Source organism: Triturus cristatus, chromosome 5_1, assembly GCF_964204655.1.
Source record: "Triturus cristatus chromosome 5_1, aTriCri1.1, whole genome shotgun sequence".
NCBI lineage: Eukaryota > Metazoa > Chordata > Amphibia > Caudata > Salamandridae > Triturus > Triturus cristatus.
Genome location: NC_140587.1, coordinates 786,535,295 through 786,562,074, shown reverse-complemented (window position 1 = coordinate 786,562,074; position 26,780 = coordinate 786,535,295). Strand labels below are relative to the sequence as shown.

The 26,780-nt window shown below is 45.5% G+C and overlaps 1 protein-coding gene across 4 annotated transcripts in view; it reads left to right on the top strand.

The window, feature by feature from the left end:
- The window catches only part of LOC146831481 (mitochondrial enolase superfamily member 1-like), a 358,171-nt gene that overhangs the window by 149,323 nt on the left and 182,068 nt on the right, over nt 1–26,780 (top strand). The window lies entirely within an intron of this gene.

The window sequence follows — 26,780 nt, the reverse complement described above, 5'->3', positions numbered from 1 at the left end:
GGAATTCAATATATTCATGTATAAAATCTCCTCAGTTCTCCTAACTTGACGCTCTGCGGTTGCCACTTCCTTAAAAGCGGGAAACCTGCCCAGGAAGCAAGTACCAGTCCAGGATGCAGCCTACTGTATGTCGACAGCTTCAGGGGGATGTTGAAATTTGATACCGAGCACGGAGCACTCGGGAAGGGTGGGGGCTACTAGTTTGGATCAGAAGGCCTCGCAGACCTGCCTTCAGACTGCTATACACTAAAATTGCAGAGCTATGGTCAATTTAAAAAAGAGGCCTACATATTGAACAGAAGGGCCTACACAGGGGTTTTATGCTGGCTGAGTGGTAAGGATGTCTCAGGATAATTATATAGCAACACAGGACCCGCTGGTCAATTTAATACGGCCTAAAATTCAGCTGGCAGGGCAAGGACAAGGGTCTCATACTTCAGGTGTGGACAGAACGGGCCAGGGGCCCCCTGTGATACAAAAACTACCCTCCTTCAAGGCTGTGGCAATGTAATAGACCATTGTGGGCAGAAGGAAGAGGCAATGGTAGTACAACCATACATGCCAACAGACCCGATTCAGCCAGGAAACGTCCAATGTTTTTAAGCTCAAATGGGCTTTATTTGATCTGTCTCCTGTCTACAATATCCTCTTTTTCAATGTAACTCAAAGGGGAAAATCAATACCCCAGTTTTTTTTCAAAATCTCCCTCTTACCAAGTTCAAAATGTTCGCAAGTATGGTACATTGGATCATGGAAGGAAATGGGATAGGGACATGGACTTGGATAACAGAGGACAGGAGGGACATGGAGAGGTGCACCAAACTGACCCTGCAGGGCAGGCATCAGGGTTTGCAGCAGCACAATACACCACACAGGGCATGCAGGACGGGAGTGCAGCACAACAATCCATAGAAAGCAAGAGGGAGGGGACAGGACCATGCACATGGACAACAGAGAACAGAGGGGCAAGAGGCAATGGTAGCTAGCTGACCATAATGGACAGACAGGAGAGAAAGCTGCAGTATAACAGACCATAAAGGGCAGGAGGGACGGATCAGGGGCATTACAATGGAACAGACAAGCCAGGAGGGAGGGAGTAGGGCTGGGGGCAAGGGGGCAGGACAGGAGCAGCAAGATAGCCATGGAGGTCAGGCAGGATGGGCACTAGAAGCAAGACACACCATGAAGAGCAATAGTGAGACTGTGATGGCATACACACAGACCATGGAGGGAAGGTGGGAGGGGGTCAGGGGCAGCTAACTGACCACACAGGGAAGGTGGGAGGGGCCATGGCAGCACAGAAGACCATGCATGGCAAGTGGGAGGGTTAGTGGCAGCACAATGGCTATGATGGGCAAGAAGGAGGGTGGAGGGGCATGCACAACGGACGATGGAGGATAGAAGGAAGGGTCAGGACCTGTGCACAGACAAGAAAGTTCAGGGGAAGGGACCTCACAACAGACCACACGGGGCAGGCAGGAGGAGCAGTTGCAGCACAACAGACCAGGGAGGGCAGAAGGGTGTGGCAGTACAATGGACCATGTAGGACAGGAGGAAGAGGATAGGGGCATGGCATGTGGACAGGCAGGGTGGAGGTGGCAGGGACAGGTTACAATCATCTGACAATGCTTGGCAGGTGGGAGGGGAGTGGCAGCTCAACAGAACACTCAGAGTAGATAGGAGTGGCAGGTCCATGGGACATGGTGGGCAAAAAGGATGGAGCAAGGGCATGCACAAAGACATCGGAGGGCAGGGGGAAGGAGAATAGGGGCAGCAAGCTAAGCACAGAGTTTAAGCAGGAGGTCAATGATGGGGCATAGAATTGGGCAATGGAGGGCAGGAGGAGTGGACTGGTACATCATACTAAATTGAGGGCAGTGGCAGCACATCAGACCATGCATGGCAGGAGGGAGGAGGCTAGTCCATGGATTCACACAACAGAGGATAGGGAGGAAGGGGATGGGGCAGCAAGCAAACTGTTCAGAGAAGGCGGGTATTAGGAACTTTATTGTTTTTAAAACATTGTGTCTGTGCCAACTACTTAAAATATGAACAAGTATGCAGCATAATCTCACTTTTATTCAGGAAGAAGAGGACGTTTGTGACTGTGACTCCGGGCTCACTTGGCAGAAACACCCCCTGACCCTCCACCCCCTATCGCAAAATGTAATGCCCGTGAAAAGGGTAGGTGAACACAGTGTTATATAGAACATAGTCCTGAGAGCACGATTGAAAATGAAAACTAGATATAGTGTATGGTATAAACTATGCACCAAAAAGTGTGATATAAGATGAACCGGGCGTGAAATATAATATGCAATACATTGTGCGCAATGACAGATTCATTGGAGAGCGCGAGATAGCACAGGCACTAGCGCGTGCTATGCGATATGCGCCTTGGAGTGTAATATGCACAGGGCAGTGTTGTGTAACCTAACTAGTCTCTAAAGTTGTAATATAAAATATGTGCTGGGGAGTGTAACGTTGCATATGCACTGTGACAAAGATATGGATCCCAGATTGTAATATGTATGGCATAGCACTGTGCGTTATAACATAGGCATCGAGAAAGGCACGTTAGATAGGGCAATATAACCCGTGCGAAGACAAGTGTGGCATGACATATTCACGGGGTGGTGTTACAGTGCACATGGGCTAGAGAGTGTCATAGCATATGCACTAGCTAGTGGAATACAACACAGAGGTGTGTGGCACTCGGCAGGCAATGGTGGGTGTAACACAGCATTGGGCTCTGTCAGGAGCACGCTGTGACTCTCAAGTGATGTTCGTCCCCTTTCCAGAGAGTAAAATAAAAAGTATTACACATCCGGCAGTGGATGTGTGTTTTATTAACCGTGAGGGGGGTTTCTTGCATAGTTTTGGTCGAATTTTTGTCGAATCCCCTTAGAATGGCTTGGTGTGCATGTGTATTAAATGTGCCCGTCAATAGCTACCCATGTTTGTATAAATAAACGACAAGGGTGTCTACCAGGATTAGGCACGGTAGGGCATCAGACATGTCAGAGCTTCACTAGTGGTGTAAATACATTCCACGTGGATTCATTGCATGCATAGTCGCCTTTTAATGAATATCACGCAAATCGTCATGGTGATAGGTACGTACGGTTTGTCCAGCATGTCCTAGGTGTGTCTATAAATATATATTTTTTAAAAATAATAAAAAACAGTGGCCGGCCCTGGGGATTGGGGTCAAAAAAATATAATTAGGAGACTGGCCCTGGGGGATGGGGTCATCAGGGCCAATAAATTAGAATAAGAAGGGGAACCAAACAGCCCCCCTTCTTAAAAAACTAAAATAAATAAAAGACTGGCATCGTGCCGGAGGCCATGCCCCCTCCGTGCAGCACTCTGCAAACGCGCCCCCAACAGGCATCTCCAGTATGCGCCAGGGAGCTGCGCTGCAGCCAGGTGTTCTGAGGCCAAGCCCCTTTTTACACCTCTCTGCAACGCAGCTCTGTGGCGCTTACTGGAGGTACCTAGTGGTCTAGTTTGACCCTAGGGACCCTTAGGATTCAGGGGGACTTAATCTCTCAACTTAGAACAGCCACAGGGCGCGTTTACACAGTGGTGAAGGGAGGGGACGGGGCCTGAGGTGACGTGTGCAAACACGCACTATGGCACGTTTTAAATTGGGGATATAATTTCTCTTCAATACTGAGGGCCCCTGGGGGCTAACTAGCCCACCAAGTGCTTCCAGTAAGCGCCACTGAGCTGCATTGCAGAGAGGTGGTCCAGGCCGTGCCACTTTTTACACCTCTCTGCAACGCAGCTCTGTGGCACTTACTGGAGGTACCTAGTGGGCTAGTTGGACCCTAGGGACCCTCAGGATTCAAATGAACTTAATCTCCCAACTAAAAATGGACACAGGGCGTGTTTACACAGTGGTGAAGGGAGGGGACGGGGCCTGAGTTAACGTGTGCAAAAACGCCCTGTGGCCTGTTTTAAGAGGTAGTTTTAATCCCCATGCCCTATTATACACTAGGGGCTTACAGAGGAGGTCATGCTAATCACAGGGGGACCCCAACGCATAATGTTCCCTAGTGTATGTAGGTGTTTTCACTGTATTCTAAGTGTCTTTTAACATAGCACTGGCTCTAGGACTGGTTAGTCAGACTCAGTTACCACCAGTATTCGTCTGAAAAAGTTGAGGGTACAGGATGATTTTGCAACAAGGCTTCTTTCTGCTCTTCTTTTTGTTCTTTCTGCACGTTATCCTTCTTCTTGCACTTATCTTCGTATTTGAGGACTTCTGTTGCTTCTTTCTGCACTTCTTTTGTTTCTTTCTGTGCATTTTTTCTTCTTTCTTCACATGTCCTATCTCTGTAGGCATAGTTAGAAATTAGCATTTAAAAAACCTTTGAAATTCACAGAAAAAACCATAGGTTTCAGGCACGTTATAGTTAGGAATTAGCATTTAAAAAACCTCCGAAATTCACTGAAAAAAACATAGGTTTCAGGGGTGTTGTAGTTAGCTGGACTTTTCACTCGTAAAAAACCAATGAAATTCCCCCATTATAGTTTGTTCAGCTAACTATAACTCGCGCGCCCGCAATGCACTGCTGATGACGTCACATATTACATCACTCATGACATGGTCAGTGACATCACTCATGACATCACTGATGACATCTCAAATGACATCACTGATGACATCACTGATGACATCATCCTTGTGATAGAGTGGCAGACCTCCTCTCACCCTAATATATCCTTTGATACACACATTCAAAAATAGAGACTAAAATGTTCAAAACAATGGACATACCAATACCAGTTACAACAACCTCTTCAGTAATTCTAAGATCCACATACACATCCACTCCTTCACCAACAGTCCTATACAGTCACTCATACATGCACTCACTCATCATATGTACTCATACACCTATACATCCTGTTACACAATGCCACTCATCCATAGAGTTACTCACACACATAGTCACTCATGCTAATAAAGAATCAAACATACATTTACTTGCATATACAGTTATACACACACCACCACACTTACTTCTACGGAAACTTACACATACTTAGTCTTTTAAACAATCACTTATAGAAACACATACGTATTCATACAGGAACTCTTTCAATCTCTCACTCTCACATATACTCACATATATACACCAATAGTCACATATACTAGTTTAAAACATATGTAGTTACTCATAAAGACACTATTGAGACAGTCATTCACTCACTAACACACCTATACACACACTCATCCACCCATACAGTCCTGCACACATGCTGTGTTCAACACATACAAACAGTGAGTCACTCATTCATGCACCTATGCACTACGTAATACCCCCCACCGAACCATGCAGACACTCAGACTGATACTCAAAAAACCAACTAATAACCTATATAGACACCCATGTAGCTACTCACCAACCCATGCAGCCACTTATACACAAAGTGAGAAACTGATACAGATATTTACATATTTAAACATTACTCACTAAGCCATGTATTCACTAAGATACACTTAATCAGTCAGTTATACAATCAATTTTTCAAAAACAAATCATCCATTTAGACACTTATATAACCATTTATTCTTCCATCGACCTTGAGATATACATATATAAAACATATTTAATTTTCAGAAAAACACACATTCACTGGATGATGTCATCAGTGATGTCATCAGTGATGTCATTTGAGATGTCATGAGTGATGTCATGAGTGATGTCAGTGACCATGTCATGAGTGATGTAATATGTGACGTCATCAGTAGTACATTGCGGGCGCGCGAGTTATAGTTAGCTGAACTAACTATAACGGGGGAATTTCATTGGTTTTTTACGAGTGAAATGTCCAGCTAACTATAACATGTGTGAAACCTTTGGTTTTTTAAGTGAATATATATATAAATAAAGTATGGTCCCGACTCTTGGGAGACACAGCGATATCCACTAGTGATGTCAATCAGCCTAAACTACTGAGACCAGCATGCCGTTGCGAGGCACGCCCACTGGGCGGGACCATACTTTAAATGCTGCAAAGGCGGCGGGAAACTCTTGTGCTGTGCCCCCCGAGGAATACCAGTGAGCAAGGGCTAAGGTAGCCCGAAACATGTTTGGTGACTTACGCTGTGATGTGGAGCCTGATTTCCCTGCAACTTGCCGAAATAAAAGGTTGAATACGCACATGTGTGGTGCCTCAATTTTGGTGCAGCTTTCGATTGGATGTGTAGCGGCCTTGCCCTGGTCGCGAGACACCCCGCTGCGGACGAGCAGCTCCAGTGCGCTGTGATTGTATCGGCGCACGATGGAATGGCGTGACCATTTCTGGCAAGACTACGAGCAGGGACCCAGCCTTGACAGATACAGTTACCCACTTGAGGTTGGAGAGACTCTTGGGAGACACAGCGATATCCACTAGTGATGTCAATCAGCCTAAACTACTGAGACCAGCATGCCGTTGCGAGGCACGCCCACTGGGCGGGACCATACTTTAAATGCTGCAAAGGCGGCGGGAAACTCTTGTGCTGTGCCCCCCGAGGAATACCAGTGAGCAAGGGCTAAGGTAGCCCGAAACATGTTTGGTGACTTACGCTGTGATGTGGAGCCTGATTTCCCTGCAACTTGCCGAAATAAAAGGTTGAATACGCACATGTGTGGTGCCTCAATTTTGGTGCAGCTTTCGATTGGATGTGTAGCGGCCTTGCCCTGGTCGCGAGACACCCCGCTGCGGACGAGCAGCTCCAGTGCGCTGTGATTGTATCGGCGCACGATGGAATGGCGTGACCATTTCTGGCAAGACTACGAGCAGGGACCCAGCCTTGACAGATACAGTTACCCACTTGAGGTTGGAGAGACTCTTGGGAGACACAGCGATATCCACTAGTGATGTCAATCAGCCTAAACTACTGAGACCAGCATGCCGTTGCGAGGCACGCCCACTGGGCGGGACCATACTTTAAATGCTGCAAAGGCGGCGGGAAACTCTTGTGCTGTGCCCCCCGAGGAATACCAGTGAGCAAGGGCTAAGGTAGCCCGAAACATGTTTGGTGACTTACGCTGTGATGTGGAGCCTGATTTCCCTGCAACTTGCCGAAATAAAAGGTTGAATACGCACATGTGTGGTGCCTCAATTTTGGTGCAGCTTTCGATTGGATGTGTAGCGGCCTTGCCCTGGTCGCGAGACACCCCGCTGCGGACGAGCAGCTCCAGTGCGCTGTGATTGTATCGGCGCACGATGGAATGGCGTGACCATTTCTGGCAAGACTACGAGCAGGGACCCAGCCTTGACAGATACAGTTACCCACTTGAGGTTGGAGAGACTCTTGGGAGACACAGCGATATCCACTAGTGATGTCAATCAGCCTAAACTACTGAGACCAGCATGCCGTTGCGAGGCACGCCCACTGGGCGGGACCATACTTTAAATGCTGCAAAGGCGGCGGGAAACTCTTGTGCTGTGCCCCCCGAGGAATACCAGTGAGCAAGGGCTAAGGTAGCCCGAAACATGTTTGGTGACTTACGCTGTGATGTGGAGCCTGATTTCCCTGCAACTTGCCGAAATAAAAGGTTGAATACGCACATGTGTGGTGCCTCAATTTTGGTGCAGCTTTCGATTGGATATATATATATATATATATGTATGCTACTATCTGTGTACCTTAACGATATATCCCTTCACCATACATATATTTGGAGTTAAGTATAGTAAATTTAACTAACCTATATATACTTACCTTAACGATGTAAGGGTAGTTCATAAAGTCTACTGGATATTGTGTTGGTGGTGTGGTTAGCCCCATGCAACTTTCCTTTTGCATGTGTTCAAGCTCAGTGATCACATTCAAAAATGTCATAACCCAAACCTTGGATTTCCTCACAGGTATTGCAGTGACCAGTGCCTGATCACTGTTGCCAGAGGCGGCTCCTCCGTTAAGGCTGAGGAGCGTCGCCCCACTGCTCTCTCAGCAGTGAAAAGATGAAAAATAAAATAATAATAAAACAGCTTATTATCATTTTATTGTTTGCGCGCTGAGATAAATCTAGAGCGGGCGGGGCCGGACCGTTGGCACTGGTGGGACTGGTGGGCACTGCTGCAAGTGCACATGTCGGGTTGGCCAGCTGTCTTAGGTCTGCCAAAATGAAATGCGCGCTTAGATCTCTCCACCCGAGCTGTGCTGCACAGCCAGGTGGAGAACAGGTACAGGCTCTGGCTGAGCGTCAATCCATACCGCTCAGACCATTCCCAACTCTTCTCTCATGCTGGGTATTACCAGCATGAGAGCAGCATCTGGATTGGCGTAGAGGGGTCTAGGAGCCTGTGCATGGACTACTGGGAGTTAGCGTTCCCCTTACCCACATCATCAGTGACTTTCCCATGGGAAGTAAGGAACCCTCTCTCTGCCCAGAGCCACCCGAAATTATTGGCGACTCTGAAGGCGTACTGGCTGTCAGTATAAATATTACCAACCAGTCCCTCGCTCAATTCACAGGCTCAAATAAGGGCGACTAGCTCTGCAGCTTGAGCCGACTGATAGGGAACTTGTGATGTCTCAACTACTGTGCGCAGTGTAGTAATAGCATATGCAGCATTTGTAGTGCCATCTGGTAACTTAAAGCAAGGGAACATCAATCAGGTCTACCCGTCCTTTTGTCTCTTCTTCCGTCCGGAAGATACAATCATGTATGTCAGTCTCCTCACTCTCCGAAGGGAGGGGTAGTAACGTAGCTGGATTCAGAGTTGCACAGCGTTTGATCGTAATGTGCTTTTGAAAGAGCGTTAGCTCGTAAACTGTCAGACGTGCACTGGTGAGGTGCTGTGTCCTTGTCTTATTCAAAAGTGTATCCACAGCATGGGATACCATAACTGTGAGGTCAGTATCAAGTACAAGTCCAGCCGATTCTCTTATCGAGACAGCCACTGCCGCGACCGCTCTTAGACAGCTCAGGAGGGCTCGCGCGATGGGGTCAAGCACAGCAGAGAAATAAGCACTGGGTTGTTGCTTATCCCCGAACGTATTTGTTAAAACAGAAAGTGCACAACCACCCGTCTCATGGATGTACAATACAAAGCATTTTGCGTAGTTATGGGTACCAAGCACTGGAGCCGAGCAAAGTGCAGTTTTTAATTGCTCAAAAGACTTCTGACACTCTCGCATCCAAGGCAGGTGTTCATGCACATCTTTTAGTGTTAACGCAAGCAGGAGCTTAATAAGCAGTGACAGACAGACAGACAAAACCACTTTATTCGATTAATTAAAATCATAAAAGTACAATGCATAAAAACACACATAGAAGAAATTGTTATCCTAAATACAAATGGGCAGTAAAAAAAGTAAAATATCATAAATAATCTAATATACATCATGATATCAAAATCCCGGTTAAAAACAGTTCCAGTTAAATTCATTCAACATTAACCATGGGTAATATTCTTTTTCTATGACGGACAGCAGCAACAAGGAAACTGGCGACACAAAAAATGTTCCTTACATCATCTAACAGTTGGAGATACAATAGGGCTGGTCTAACCTGAAAAAAGCCCTTTTCCCACAAAAGAGGGACTAAAAACCTCCTCCGTATATCATTATAAAAATCACAGAACATAATAAAGTGCAAAGTATCCTGAGGTGAATAGTTAGCGCACTGGCACGGGCCTATCTCCTCTATTTTACACCAGCCAGAAAAGTTGCCCAATGTGAGGTGAATTAAATTAAAACGGAATCTAGTCAGGAGCCAACGATGATAAGGTTTGGTCACAATTCTCAGGTAGGGCTCAATCAATGGGGAGGAGATTGTTAAATAATGAGCCTTAACCAAAGATTTTTGTAACTCTAGTTGCTCCCGTTCCAACAATAATACATTTTAAAAATGTGTTTTCACCCAGTTTATATCTTCTTTTTTAATCTCTGCTGGAGTGTTATAGATTTCAGGACGCCATAGCTTATAAAACATGCACTTTACATAAGACAGCCACGGAATGCTACTGGCTTTATCCAGGGCAACACAGTCCCGTAAAATCTTGTGGTTCAGAGTCAGCTCAGGATTGAGCCATGTTTTAATCCAACAAACTAAGGGAGCCAATCTCAGTGTGTCAGTCACATACCCCAACCCCAATTCCTGATGGATAGAGAAAGTTGGGGTTGATTGGGGCACAGACAAAAGAGTGCGTAAAAAATTATTTTCCGCCAGCTGCACCCCTGTCAATTGTTTGTAGCCCCAGATAGCAGCACCATATGTAGCAATAGCCAGACATTTAGATCGATAAATAGCAAGAATTGCTTCATTTTTTTTTTTTTTTTAATTATCTTTATTCAAAAATTTCCAACAGTTATCACCCCGCCCTCCCACCCTCCGGAGTCAGACAGATATACAGGCAAATTCCTTATGTTTGTAAAGACACAAATACATAGATAGAAAGGAATCAGCAACACATTCTTATTTATCATACAGTTAAGGAGAGAGAAAAAAAAAAAAAAAAAAGAGCAAAGGAAAAAAAAGTAACAGAATTTTTCGCGGTTAATCGTGAGCTAAGCTCCATTGCAAAAGTGGAGTCCAAATACTCAAACCCCGCTTGCGCCGTAGCTTGCCCTTACGCTTATATATGGCAACCTCCAAATTAGACATAGCTAGAAGCCTGGCTAACCACTGTTGGAAAGACGGTGCTATAGGGTCCAGCCAAGCGGAAGCTATGCACAGTCTTAAAACCGCCATTGCGATAAAAATAAGCTCATTGCCGGGCCCAAGGTTATCAGGGTCATCGACCCCTAATAACATTATTGCACTAGTTAATGTTATCTCTCTATGTAATATAATAGTCAAAAATTTCTCTATGTCTTGTTTTAGTGTTGTTAATCCAATGCAGGTAGCAAAGCAAGAATTGCTTCAAAGGGTCTAGCTCCCAGCCGCTTTTAAAACCCCAATAATGCTGATGTCGATCTGACTACTGCATTTTTCTTAGCTTTAAATTGGGGGACCCAGGAGCATCTATCATCAAACAGGACCCCCAAATACGTAAAAGAGGACAGTTTAGATACCTCAGCTCCATTACAAAAGAAAGTTCTAGCTTTTCTGGGTCTTTGACCCATTGTCATAACATGTGATTTAGACATATTCACCACCAGGTCTAAGAATTTCATATGGGCCCCAAATGCATCCAAAAGTCTCTGAAGCCCTATAGCAGTCCGTGATAGCAACACGGCATCGACCGCATATAAAAGGACCGGGACAGTCTTGTTCCCCATACGAGGGATGTCCAAGCTGGCCTTGTCCAAAGTTTTATCTAGTGCATTAATGTAAAGAGTAAAAAGTAACGGCGCCATAATGCACCCCTGGCGGACTCCTCTGGCCGACTTAAAATATCTGGTGCATTTGCCATCCCGGGTAACTCTAACTGCAGCTGAAAGATCCTGATGTAAATCTGCTAAAAAATATTCCAGGCATGGAACAATGCCCATATCAAGTAAAATGGACCACAGCTTCGATCTGTTAACCAGATCGAATGCTGAGGTGAGGTCCATAAAAGCCATTTGCAGGGAGCCTTTTTTTGCTATAGTATATTTACCTGCCAGTAAATATAGATTGAGGCACTGATCCATGGTACCTCTTCCTTGCCTGAAACCATATTGAAGATTGGATAAGACCCCGTTATCATTGACCCAATCTGTGAGTTTAGCCAAAATCACTTTACCCAAAATCTTTACGGCAGAGTGAATCAATGATATAGGCCTGTAGCACCGTGGGTCCCCTCTCTGGCCTTTTTTGAAAACTGGAATGATAATAGACCATGTCCAGGATTCAGGAAACCCCTGAGCTACTGATGCATTAAAAACATTTGCTAAAATTTTGGCCCAGAATTTAGGTTCACCTTTATACAGATCTGCAGGGACACAGTCAGGACCCGGGGCCTTATTGGTGGAAGTCTCTAGTATTGCCTTTTCAATATCTCCCTCTTTAAAAACCAGCAAAGGGAGACCCCCATTTATATCTAAAACTGGAAAGGGATCCTGGATCTCACTTGATCCATAAATGGTCTCAAAGTGCTATAGCCACTGCTCTTCTGGAATGTTAGTTTCCAGGCTATCGTTCCCTAGTCCCGAAAAAAGGGGGAATTGACAATAGCACAGAATTTCGAGCTATCCTTTATGACTTCTACAGACATTAATGCATTCCAGGCCTCTGATTTAATTTCACTTTTGCGGGTGTGTATCATTAGCTTATAATGCTTCCTGAGGCTGGCTATCTGCTTACTATCTCTTGGTGTTTTTTTCAGGGCTTGCATTAAATTTTGATGGGCCCTGGAACAATTTGCATCAAACCACCTTTCACCGAAATTAGGTTTTAATTTCATTGGGACAGTCAAATCCATTGCTACCTACCCACAAATACCTTCAAAGGCTGTAATAACCTCAGCTTTTGGTGAAGTGTAATCTGTGCATTTTGCAATATCATTTTCAGCATAGATTAACAAAAAAAGATTCTGGGATTACCTTTGACCATTTGAGCCTTCTCCCCTGGTCAGATGTTACCACCCGGTTAGTTTCCGAGTTCCTACCCGGTAAACACAGAAGACCCAGGTCTTTGTGTAACTCCAGGATTACTGGGTTATGATCGCTAAAAGCGGACAGGCTTGCATTGTAGAACACTACACTAATTAGCATGGAGGGAGACAAAAATATGTAATCAATGATTGTATCCCGTCCCTTGGCCTTAAATGTCTCGACCCACTCTGATGGATCATTAAAACCGGGTTCAAAGAGGTCAGCTCCAGCAAGAAAATCCTCCAAAGCCTCCCCCTGTTGTGTGTGCTCAAAGTGCCGTGGCACCGAATAATCAGGGCCCATTTCATCATCAACACAACAATTCATAACACAGGGATGAATATTAAAATCGCCCAAAAGTATAATTTGGAAAAAAGTGGATTGCTTCGCCCTGTAAATTTCTACAAAACTTTTTAAAAAGGATAAATGTTCATTACTAAACTCACACTCCCCTGAATTATAAAAAATAATTAATAATATTTTAGACAAGTTGGTTGTGGTTAATTCCACTATCAGACAATTATGGGAACTTTGTGGAGCCTTTTAACTTTAGAGAAAATAGGAGCGCCAAGCCCCCCTTGGCTCTACCTGCCGTAGTAGAACATGCAGGTAAATAAAATGTTTTAAACCCATCCAACCAAAAGTTGCTCTCCCTCTCCCATGTTTCCTGGAGAGCAATAAGATCGTATTTTTTTATAAAGTCTAGCCATCTGGGGTCGTCCCTTTTAGATTTAAGACCCGCAATGTTCCAACTGATGATCTTGCAGTTTTGGGGGGCATCCAAATCTTTGGACTCTAAGTTAGAACCAGAATTCAGAGAACGATCAGGTAGTAAGTATAGTCAATCGTTCTCCTCTAACTGGGATAATGAAGAGAATCTGTTTGATAAGAATATACCCCCACATTCAAGACCTATATTCCCAGGGGGTAGTTGCGGGGCTAGTTTATCTTTAATTCTAGTACTTTCTGAGCAGCCCTCCAAATTTTTGGTTTCAATATAACATTGGGAGCGATGATATTGCCTCCTCAAATGTGCCTCAGGATAATTTTTAACGTATAAATTCGGTCAGTTTACTGGGGGATAGAAGAAACCCAAAGGCAGAGCTCTAATGCCCCCCTTCCCCTTCCCCAAGTCCGAGGCATCCCAAAACAATCTATCAGCTACATGTCTATTGCTGAAGTTAACAACAATACAATCTCCATCCACTTGTTTGGGACAATTGCCCACCCACTCCACCCTCCTGGCCATTATAATACTAGGAGAAATCTCTGTCTTTCCAGTACAGTACTGATCACACCATTTTTTAGCTTTTACTATCAAGTCTAGGGTGGACTCATTATCGTCTACACCAAGTGGTGGTACCCCAACAAGAACTGCGACCAGGGGACCAGCTTCTGGGGGGAGATTAAGAATACAATTTTTTGATCTAACCAGCCTCTCCTATGAGAGTAAAGGCCTATTGGTGACCAAAGTCTGTGCATTTACTGTCAGATCCCCAAGACACCCAATAGTACGGCCATGATAATCCTTCCTCTCAAAGGTGCCCTGGTGTACCACACGTTTCCCCAAGGAGCCAGAAACGAACCCATCCCCTGTTAATAGGGTATGTGATTGACCATCGGTAGAAAGTATATCAGAGCGTAACCTGGATTTTAATTAGGCTTTTGGTGCGATAGTTACACCAGGGGTAGCCAATAACGGTTTTAAGGCTGTTAAAAAAGAATCAATACGTTCACATTTTTCCAAAATCCCAGCAACACAAGTATTCAAAGTATCTATAATGTCTTTAGTTATGCTAGTGAGAGCAAGTTCCAGCCGTGATGTAAACACCTCATCGACTAGATCCTGTACAGATTGGTCAATATGCTCACTCTCAGCATTTGCTTGAATAGAGTTACTTTTGTTTAGACTTCTGGGTCGTATACAAGATTTTCTACTGGTTCTCTTTTTACCACTGGGGCCCCGAGTCGGACCTTTTGCAGCCTCCTCCAGGATCGGCAAAGGCTCATCAGAAACAACAACCATACCCCCCAACGGGACAGCAGCCCCAGTTGGGGAACACAACACAACTAGTGGTGTAGTTATCAAGCCCAGGGGATCCAGGGGAATGGAGGTATTTATCACAGGGTCAGATCTAATGTTCCGCTCATCTGAGTCATCCCTCGTGCCCAGGCCCAGCTCTTTTTCTGCATTAGCAATTGCCTTGTTCAGGGCCCCTACCGCCGAGGTTAAATAAGATATAATAGATGCTGACTTTCTAGGCATCTTAACTTTTAGCCCGCGCTGTGCTTGACTACATGGTTGCTTCCGCTTACCCATTGCTGACGTTAGAGGGGTGGCCCGACCCAGCCTCCTCCGGTCACAGACGGGCAAGGACAGGCCTCCCCTTGGCCCGGGCGCGCCCATGCGCGTCCCGCAATGCGGGAGCCGCGATGCTCTTTAAGCGCCTCCTGGCGCGAGGTCAGCCCAGCTGGTGGAGCCCAAGAGGAGTCTGGGAGCTGTAGTCTCCCCGGTGGCGTCGGTGTCGTGGTGTTGCGCGGTTCCCGCGAAGCGGGAGCCGCGATACTCTTTAAGCGCCTCCTGGCGCGAGGTCAGCCCAGCTGGTGGTGCCCAAGGGGAGTCTGGGAGCTGTAGTCCCCCGGTGGCATCGGTGTCGCGGTTTTGCATGGTTCCCGCAAAGCGGGAGCCGCGATGCTCTTTAACCGGCTCCTGACGCGAGGTAAGCCCAGCTGGTGGAGCCCAAGGGGAGTCTGGGAGCTCTAGTCTCCCCGGTGGCATCTGTGTCGCTTTGTTGCGCGGTTCCCGGGAAGCGGGAGCCGCGATGCTCTTTAAGCGCCTCCTGGCGCGAGGTCAGCCCAGCTGGTGGAGACCAAGTGGAGTCTGGGAGCTGTAGTCTCCCCGGTGGCGTCAGTGTCGCGGTGTTGTGCGGTTCCCGCGAAGCGGGAGCCGCGATGCTCTTTAAGCGTCTCCTGGCGCGAGGTCAGCCCAGCTGGTGGAGCCCAACAGGAGTCTGGGAGCTGTAGTCTCCCCGGTGGCGTCGCTGCCGCGGTGTAGCCAGGTATCCTCTGCCTGCAATAGGAAGTGATACCTATGAAAGCGTGCACCTCTTTGTGAGTTTGCGGAGCAGGCATTTTAACAATGGTAATGATGCGCTCAGGGCTCAATCTCCTACCCTCCTTCGACAGTGGGTGAACTAAGTAGGTGACCTCCTGTCGACAATACTGAAATTTTGAAAGGGATACTTTATGGCCATGGTGAACTAAATGTAGCAACTACTTAACTGTACTATCTCCGCAACCTTGTTCTGTATCAGAGGCGATGAGCAAGTGATCGACATATTGGAGCAATACATTACCTGTAGTTAGTGACAAGGAATCCAGCTGACATTCAATCCCTGACTATAAATACTCGGACTCTCTGTACAGCCTTGAGGAACGTGACAGAATCTGAAACTTCTACCAGCTAGGGTGAAACAGAACAGATATCTGCTATCAGGATGAATGGGAATACTGAAGAATGCATTTTACAAGTCAATGACGGAGAAGAATCTAGCAGAAGAAGGAATCATTGTCAAGAGAGTTGATATGTCAGGGACCACCAGGAACTGGGGAATCACTATTTTATTAATTTCACACAAATCAATCACAAAACTATAAACATCTTCTTGATACTCAGAGTGACCCGAAGGTGTCCGTTTGAGGAAGGGAAGAATAGGGATGTTACAAACATTAGCAGTTGTCTCCTCAACCACTCCTTTCTCAATCAAGTCTTGCACAATTTGTATCAAAGCTCGCTTACCTGCCTGCAGAATGTTATACTGAGGGATACGGGGTAAAATAGCCCCCTTCTTAATACGTATCGAAAATAGCGATATCTGCAACAATCCCACATCTGTGTCGCCCGTTGCCCACAGTGTGGGTGGCACATCTTTAAATTCAGTAGGGAGGGGCGCATCTTTGGATAAACACTGCTTAACGCTCACCACATCAGGACCAAATGTTATATAAACACCTGCTGGGGAGCAATAAATCGTAGCATGCACGTTTTTTAACTAGTCCAAAACAATCAAATTCTCTCCGCAATTGGACGTCAACAAGAATGGCAAATCCACAGTAAAAGGGGGTTCGAAATGGGGCTCACAACAGGTACACCAGAAAAAACTTGCCGAAACATTATTATGGCCAGACAGACCCACCCCCGGGACCAAGGAACAAGAAATAGAACTGTTTGTTGCACCTGTATCCACCAAAAACTCCTGAGCCGAACCATGCACATCCGCACTAACATATGGACCGCGTTGAGCTACAGGTATCAGAACTGGTCCCTCACTCTGTCCCTGGCTTACCTAGCTGGAAGACATTCCTGTCACCTCATCTGTATCATAATCATCATGATAATACTGTCCACCCGGCGCGTCATCAAAATAGTTCTGTTCTGAACTGCCCTGAGAGGACACCGCATTCAGAGTCCTGTCCCGCCCACCAGCCCCACGACCCCGTCCACGAGAACCTCGTCCTCTAGGGGCCGCAACCTTCTACAACAACACTGGACACTCGCTGTGAAAGTGTCCCTCCTCTTTACAGTACGCACACTGATTCGGCCCTACAGGCGTAGCATTTCTGCTAGTGCGTGGGAGCTGTCGGGCTAAATCGCCACGTCCTCTACCATTCCCTCGAGAAGCCTGTTGCAACAATACCTTTGTCTTCAAATCCTTGTGCTTCTTTTCCACCTTCTCCTTATGCTCATTTTCCCTGTGCTCATAATACTGCACCATATTCAAGATAACAGAAGGAGAAGATGTGGAGCAGGTACTCTCGGAAGCCTGTAATCGAGTCGCAATTTCGGGGAGCAAGTTTGAAACAAATCTATTAACAAACAATCGAACGCCACCTCCAATACAAATCTTGTCCGCTATACTCTAGAAACACATCTTCAAGATCAGATACACTCTCATCTTTCTTCTGACGACAAGCCGATAATTTGTCCCAATCAACCTTCCTCGGAGGAATAAGAGAAGGCATGTACGTAATGATATGACCTGGCAAAGCAAGTATTTCTGCTATAGGTTTATCACCTGGCTTCTGTTCCTGAACTCATACTTTAATTTGATCCCAGGTACCACCCAATTCAGCAACGTGATCCTGCAAGTGCACTTGCCTCCAAATATCAACCGGAACTAGTAGACCAAAAATGTTTTGAATATCAGCAAGTGTCATTACAGTTGAAGAGGCTGCTTCAGTCAGCTCCTTATAATAAGCAGTAGGATTTTTCCTAGGGTCAGGTAACTGAGTCTTAAGAGACAAAACCTCACTCCTCTTCCATGGAGTATAAACCCATTGTTCTTGAAAACAGGCCTCTACCCTTGGCCTAGTCACATTATCATGCTGATCCCGTAGCTCAGGTATCACAGGATGGTATATATGATGTACCTCCCTCATCATAAGCTGAGGTACCGGGGTGGGGCTCTTCTCCAACTGCCTTTCACAATAAGCAACCAAAGTTGCAACATTACCAAAGACGTGAGGAGACTCCATATCAGTAACATACACATGATCCCTAATATCGTATATGATCTGCGGTGCTGCACCCTTGAAATACTGCTCCCAAAGACTAATCAGAGTAGCCAACATGTGCTTAAGGGCATGTTGCTGTACAAAAGGCTCATAATCTTTCATCATACTCCACACATCTTCCACACTGTAAATGGGGTTTCGAGCCCACTGCGGAGCCTGATTAGCCACCACCTTTTTCTCTGCATCTCCCACATCTAATCAGACCAATGTCCGCCCTATGCACTCCTTAAATTTCGTCCAATCTCTATCCGCAGGGCCGCGCACCGGTGTCTCACTACTCAGTAATGTCGGGGAATGGAGGAACACAGTGTGGGTGACAACAGAGGGAGCGGGCACTAACGTCATTGTCTGTTGCGTCGTGGGTACAAGAGCTGGAGAGAAAGACGCAGATGCAATGGGCATTGCAGGAGTACTAACAGTCACAGTTGCCACAGACGCCGAGGGCAAGGAAAGGAAAGGAGGTGCCGTGGCCAAGGCAGTCTGATCAACAGTAACAGAAGCAGAAACTGCAGAGACAAAAGAACCGGGTAGCTGGGCCTGTGGGAGAAGAGCGAGATATGCCCTCTGTGGGGCATACGGAGGTGGTGGTCGAGTATCTAACAATTGCTCCACAAACGTATCATTTTCTACTTGGGCCACATATGATTTATCAATCTGTAACCAGACTCTCCTATCTTCTCGTTCAGTCTCCATCTCCTGCTTCTCTCTATCATGCGCTACAGCTTTCTGAGTCAATGTTTGCATTCTCCCCTTCCGGGCCTCCTTCTCCGCCTTCATTCGCCTCTGTTTAACCTCCTCTGAGGGAATCAAACATAGACTGCCTACTTTTTTTTGCAAACAACTTCTCCTGTAAAAAGGCAATGTTTTGTACATAAAAGGTGCCCGTCAAAGGCCACTGTAACTCGGCATTGTCCCTCGTATATTTGTGCCACAGCGTACTAAACATAATAGGGCCATGGCCATGCTTCACACACATATCAAAATTGGAAGTGCCTTCCGGAGGCGCTGGCTGACTTTCTTCCAGTCGAGCATCAGCAGAACTACGATGACAACAGGAAACCAAAATCTGCTAAACACAGGCATTTTCAAAAGTGAGCCAAATTCGCTATGTTGCCTGGCAAAGCGTTCTCAAGCACTTTCTATCCAAATCGGCCTTCAGACCATACCAAATGAAAACCAAAATCAATGCTCAGACCGTACCAAAGACAAACCAAAATGGTACCATATCCACAAAGAACCAAAACAAACTCACCTGGTGCACACAGGTCAAACCAATGAATTCTCCACTGCCGACTCTTCGGACCAAATGACCAGATCCAGGGGTTTTTCCGTTCAGTACCCCAGTCGGGATGACCCCTGAACGAGGCACCGACCGGCCAGATAGACAGGGCAGCTGCGAGTTCAAGAACTCTCTTGTGCAGGGATCTCTGGTGCGCCCGTCCGACCCGACAATGGCCCCGACCTCCTCACCCGTCAATGGGCGAGGATGGGTCACCCAATGGAGTCCCTGTTGGGGCACCAACTGAAGGAAGTGACCCGATTAGGGCCACCCGGGTCACTCGCGACCACCTCTTAGCCCTCCATACAAATGAAGAGTCGGTCAGGCAGTAGAGAATACTAATCAAGTGTATTTTATTCAGGCACACTCGAGCGGAGACCAGTCTGACCAGCCTCCTAGGATTGCTGCAGAGTGACTGGCTACAGCCAACATAGAGATACATTATGTACATTTTCTGAACCTAGAAAGTCCCGCCCATAATGGAATTCTACTAGCAGGTGCAGCTATAACAAAGAAGTACAGAAAGATGAGTTTTGACTCTGAGGCTGGGCACACATTATCTTTATGCCATGGTCGTTCTGTTCGTGCCTACCGCTAGACTGGTGGGAGAAAGCCTCAATCTATGGGAAAGGAATGCGTTAATAAGAACAGAGCAAGGCCTAACCTTGGAGAAACAAAACTTTCCACAGCCTGCTTCTCGAGTCAGGGAATATGTAGCTGAAGAAATGATTCAAAATGGCGGCTAAACATAAAATAGGGCTGCGAATGCTAACTTAACATGAGAACAAAGCACAAACAAAATAGCAAAAGATTTTCATTTCATCAAGAAGAGCACCGAGGCGGCGTCTGGCAGGTAAGGAATACTCATATATTTTTCTTAGTTTTCTCCCCTGCACTGCCCCCTGCACTACCCCCTGTGCTTCCTCACCACTTTTATTTCATAACAGCCACCAACGACTGTTCCTCATTTTAGTCTCCTGCCATCGTTGCAAACTTGTTGTCTTCTGAGAATAATGAGCCCTACAGAATCTACAATCAACCATAAAGACAAGTGAAATAGAACATAGTGGGTTATAATCACTAATTGCACGGAGAGCATTTAGAGTGCCACAATCTTGTAGTAGAGTTTGATTAAATTTAACAGATAATATAAAATATACAGCACTACAACATGATCCTCTTGCTACAAAGGTGTTTCTGGCTGAGTGATCTCTCAGAGAAATGCAATTTACATTCACTAAGGTATTTCTAGTGGCAAAATGTGTCATGGCCTGCCCCTGGCTGTCTATGTGATCATCATCTGTTGACATTTCCATATTCCCCCTTGTTGTAAATTGAGTTATTGGTTGAGGGGTAGGAAGCAACTTCTCAAGCAACAATCACAATCTTTTAGGATGAGCCTCAACATCCCTCAACCTGTGCTTAACCCTCTAGTAGCGTAGCACAAAAGCAGTTAGGCTTAACTCAGAGGCACTAAGTCGGGTGGAAAGCCTCCTCCCACCAGTTTGATTCCCCTAGAATCAAACTGGTGGGACCTAGACCGTATCGGAACCCTTCTGACCGATTTGGTCGGTTTACAATCTGCCTGACCGATTACGATGATCGTGGTTGGATTGTAAATCGCATGGTTTTTCAGAATCGGTTACGACCGGCTCTTAGAGAATTCGTGTCAGTCAGACCCTGCATTGTACAACTGCTTTTCCGACCGAGCGATTATGATTTCAGTTTCCAACAGCCTTTCCGAGTCAGCCTGTCTGACCTGAATAGGTCTAGTGTCTAAAAAACACTAGACCCAAGTGGAAATGTGTGAATCCATGTGTAAGAGAAGAAATCTGTAAGTATCAGAAAGATAAGCCTTCATCTCACAAGCATGCCATCACCACAGTGCAAGAAATAGAAGAAATAAATCGAAATACCTTATGCAACACCCAATTATATTGTAAGTTAGATATAATTGGGAGATAAAAAAGAGAGAAAAAAGGAAACAAAAGGGAAAGAGAGAAATATTTGTTACAGATACCTTAAAATGGTACTTGTATGTAGAGAAAGCAGTAACAAGCAATCATTTTTTCTCCAATGTGAATGGTCAGAAATGTATATAGATTTCTTAATACATCTGGGTGGCACAGAATATCCAAATAGTCACTAAGAGTGAAGACACATTCAACCAGTAAGAAAATATGTCTTCCGCGTGTTTCTCTCACAAAGCAGAGACAGTTGCTAGTTAAAAATCAACGGTCTGAAAATAGCGAAATCCTCTAAGCCTTATAAAGTGATTTAACACATAAAGAGGCCATTAGTACAACAGGGCCAATATTCGAAAATTTCTGTGTTCAAATCTTTGGTAGCTAACTACAATCCAAGAAAGAGAGGGGAGCGTAGAAACATAAAGGACGCACCATAAATGAGCCAACTGTATCAAGAACTAAGAGACCAAGGTTTGTTTTCCCTTAAACATACTCCATCTAGAGGCGAAAAGAATAAAAGTACACAAATGTCACCATAATCCATCAGGTAGAGACCTGGACTTGCTCCAAGCCGTATACGTAAATATCAGCAAAACTTACGTAAAAATGAAGTCAGGCAACTGAAGAAAACGTCATGGTAAACGCTTCAAAGGTCAAAATATCAGGCTTCTAAGTATATTCGAGCATCAGTCCAAACCTGTAATAAAGCGGTATATGACTAAAAAATCTATTAAAAGCTCACTGCATGTAAAGCATAGAGCGTTACGAAACAACTTACCCTGCCCGGATCAGTTTCCAGCATACTGTAAAAGTGGACCTCAGCTAGGCCTACCAGTGCAAGGGTTTCGCCCTTCTCTGCACAGAGTCCTCAGACCAATAGAAAGAAGTTGGCACAGAAACTGGAATAGAAAATACAAAGTTTAATAAACCTCATGAGGTGGAACTACATTCACACAGCACCCTTCGGTATTGAATGAAGTAGCACACCGAACAGAAGGAGCATGGTCCTTTTATACCCACACAGGGGCTCAAAAAGAAGGCGGTACAAGTACAGAAGAAGGTTTTATGCACATATAAGGTCATATAGAAATGCACAGTCGACAAGTAGGAGGAATTAACAGTTTGCCAATGCTAGTAAACACATCCTGACAGTTACATACTACTAACAGCTGCAAGGACAGCTGAAAACTCAACTGGGCATGTGCGAAGGTGGAAGATGCTAAATATAGTTTGTTTCTAGGCAGATTACAAGAGCAGTCAACACTGAGGGAGGACAGAGCACATGGTGAGTACGTGGCAGCACATGGCAAAAAAAATGGCTGCCAGAAATACAAAATGGATTCCACAAAATGGAAAAGATAGCCTCTAAATACAAGATGGATTCCGCTAATGCTAATCCAATCGCTGCCAATTTACAACAGACAACCCTTTTAGCATTAGCTGAAGACATTCGTTCCTCTGGGGTAATCTAAATATGCATCCCGTACATCTATTAGCATTATTTCGGCCACCTCTTTATTCAACATTTGTTGGGCCTTTGTTTCTGCAACATTCCTTTTGACAGGTATACAGACAGAGATGCAAATGGAGCAAAGCATTGGACCACATTGGATACATACACAGCATGTAAAAAGTATCGTAATCATTACACACAGGATAGTCAGTAGCTTCCAGCCCCAAGCAGAAACAAGAGTCCAAAACCATTCAGCAAAAGTCCAAGTACCAGTCTCTGGATGAATTTCTGCAGCAATTTTATGCAGTTTTGATATTGCGTCATATACTGAAGGTGAGTGATCCGGTATGAATACGCAACAGCTGCTACCGATGATGCGACATGCACCACCTCGATCATCCAGAACCACATCTAGAACCATTCAGTTCTGGAGAGCTACAATCCTTGCAATTTGCAGCTCCTCCGTAATGTTCCCAAGTGCTATAGCTGTCTGATTGGTAACAGCTTCCGCAACTCTAGTTAATCGTCTTATTTTCCTACTGTTTAATGCAGCACCCACAAAGAAGAAAAAACCTAAATTAAAATCGACATATTGTTGCAGACTGGTATCAGTTTGGTCTACTTCATCAGCACTTATTGTCCTTTTGTATCTATTTCTAGAGATATCGTCGAATAATTTAAGGTCCCGGTGGTAGGATGCAGGTGCCAGAAACACAGGGGGCAATAGAAAGGACACATAGCACACACCTGACCACCCGCAGGTAGTTGATAATATCCTTGGCTACCACAGATAAAGTAGGTATTATGTGAGGCTATAAAACTACTGTTATTTATTTGCTTTTCCCCACTGGAATTCTCCCAATACTGCTTATACATAGATCTGCTTTAGCTCTAGTAACAGAAATCACAAATTGTTCATTACTGGTAAAAGTTCTCATATTTGAGAAGACATATGATGTTGAAATATTGTCCGGTTGATACTCTTCCCATTCCCATTTGGTCCCTTTGGCTTGAGGATAACCATCTTTATCTTGGTAGCATACTTTATTAAGGCGAAAAAGAAGCCCGCCTACTGTACGTCTTCCAGATGCAAACAAAAGCGCATACCAAGCTTGACGAGAACCATTATGAGAAAAGGGAAGAGGAATAAAAGGTGTTCCTCCTTTCTTTTGATGTGCAGGTATCATCCCACACACCCAACAGTTGGTAGAATTTGTGGCATTATGAGTATGATGTTACATCTGGATAAAGGTATTATTTAAGTAGGATTGTTGATGCTTCTGCTCATGGTAGGAAAGCGTAAAGTAGTGGTGTTCAACTGATACTGGAGTAGTGGCGATCAAAAGCTCTCGAGCAGGAGCCACTTTCTCTACGAACCAGGTTATTACTGCTACAGCCACCATAGCAACAACAAACCCTATAGCACAAATGATCTTTCTCTTAGCAACAGTTGATCTCATTGTGGACATGATCAGCTTGTTGTTGAAAACAATCGTTGGAGCTCTTACCCCTGGGCAGCCGTTGGTTTCTTCACCGAGGGTCAAGACGGGTGTCGCTACACTATACAGGACTGATCCCCCCCCCCCTTGCCACATCCGCATTCCGTTTCACTAACCCAGGTCGGTTGCTCAACCAGTCTATTTCGACGATGCAGGCTCTTTCCGTTGTCTCAATTGGTATCGGGATATTCCAGGAATCGTGTGGTCCGGGAAGACTTCCTCAGGTTCGTCAGGTGATATGGCTTGGCCTTTCTCTGTATCCAGGATGTCCCGATGGTCGATCAAGGCAGCAGGATCCACCAAGGTAGATGGCACTTTCTTGCAGTGGGTGGAGTGCACCCAGTTCCTCCTGTTCGTCACTCGGACCGCAGTTCTCGTTGAAAGGAGCACCTGCTCCGGGCCGCGCCACCTCGGTTCCAAGCTGCTCAACCTCTGGAATGATCGGATCAGCACCTGGTCTCCAGGTCGAAGTCCATGGCCTTCACCTGCAGACCTATCAGGAAGAGCTTCTCGAACCTGTTGATGAATAGAAATCAAACTGTCAGTCAATTGTGATAGGTAGTCACTCATCAATACACATGGTACATCATGTATGGGACGTGGTTTAGGAATTCCCCAAATGTTCATAGGCCTTCCAAACACCACCTCATATGGTGTAAGACAAGATCGCGAATGTGGCACTGATCTAATAGACAACAGTGCCAAAGGTAATGCGTCTGGCCAATTCAAGGATGTGGAAGCCAGTATTTTCGCCAGTTTCAATTTAAGTGTGGCGTTCTACCTTTCCACTAGCCCTGCTGATTGTGGATGGAAAGCAGCGTGAAATTTCTGCTTTATCCCTAATCCCTTCAGGACATATTCGACAACTTGCCCAATAAAATGGGGTCCGTTATCACTCCATAAAAGTTTACAAACGCCAAATCTAAGGAAGAATTCCTTCAAAAGTACCTTTGCTGTAGTGAGAGCTGTATTGTCCTTCGTAGGCTATGCCTCCATCCATTTACTGAAGGCACATACCACTACCAAAACATACTTTAAGTTGTTACAGCGCTCAAGCTGGAAGTAATCCATTTGCAAAACTTCAAAAGGTGCGGTTGGCGTAGCAAACCCTCCTGTAGGAGTTTGTGTCCCTTTACCAGGATTATGCTGAAGACAAATCAGACAAGACTGCACCATCTTTTTAGCTGTGCCTGCAATTTCTGGATGCTCCCAAACTTGCGTGAGCAATTTCGTTATCGAGGAGGCTCCAACATGTGCCGGCCCATGTGCCATATGAATCATAGGTTGTAAATAGGCTGTAGGCAATCTCCACTTGCTCATCCCTTTATTCCTCCAACAGCCCTCATCGTCCAATGTTCCCTCCTTAGACCATTGCTCAATTTCTTCTGCAGAAGCAGTTCTCTGCATATCTAGCTCTTCCTGTCTGGTATCATGCCAGCGTTCAGCCTGTGACTTCTCTACGTACATAGACGTGGTGCTTCGCTGCATGGCAGTTTCACGGGCTGTTTGGTCTGCAAAAGCATTGCCTTGTCCTATCTTATCAATTACTTTCTTATGTGCGCTACATTTAACAATTGCTATTCTCTTTGGGTATGTTAAAGCAGTCAAGAGATTATGTACTAATTCTCCATGCATTATTTGCATCCCGTGGGATGTAAGAAAGCCCCTTTCCTTCCAGAGTAGCCCACAATCATGAGCCATTCCGAAAGCATAGCGGCTATCTGTATAAATGTTCACAGATAAGTCAGTACTAAGTTCACATGCTCGTGTCAAAGCTATTAGCTCAGCTGCCTGAGCTGACTTCTGTGGAATACGAGCTGTCTCAACTACCGTCTGAAGTGTTGCAATTGCATATGCAGCTGACGTTGTACCATCTGGTAACTTCAAACAGGACCCATCAACCCATAGTTCCCCATCAACACTTGAAAGGGGCGTGTCTTGCAAATCGACACGACCCTTTGTCTGTTCCTCAGTAAGGAATATACAATCATGAGACTCCTGAGACTGAGTCACCGGGTATGGCAACAAAGTGGCTGGGTTTAGTGTCGCACATCTCTTCAGTGTAATGTGAGGGGCCAACAATGTCAATTCGTATCCTGTCAGACGAGCACTAGTTAAATGCGGCGTCTTCATCTGATTTAAAAGGGCATCAACCACATGGGGTACTAGCACCAACAGCTTATGTGACAAAACTATCTCTTCACTCTGACGTATTGACACAGCTGTTGCTGCAACTGAACGAAAGCATCCAGGTAACACACAAGCAACAGGATCAAGTACTGCTGAAAAAATGCACAGGAACAATGTTTGTCACCGTGTGTCTGCACTAAAACTGACAATGCGCATCCATCTTTCTCATGTACATAGAGTGTAAAAGGCTTCGTATAATCTGGAGTACCTAACACTGGTGCTGAACAAAGAGCTCATCCCTGCCGGAAAGAACGCACCGCCTTAAAAGTGAGCGTCGACACAGAGGGTT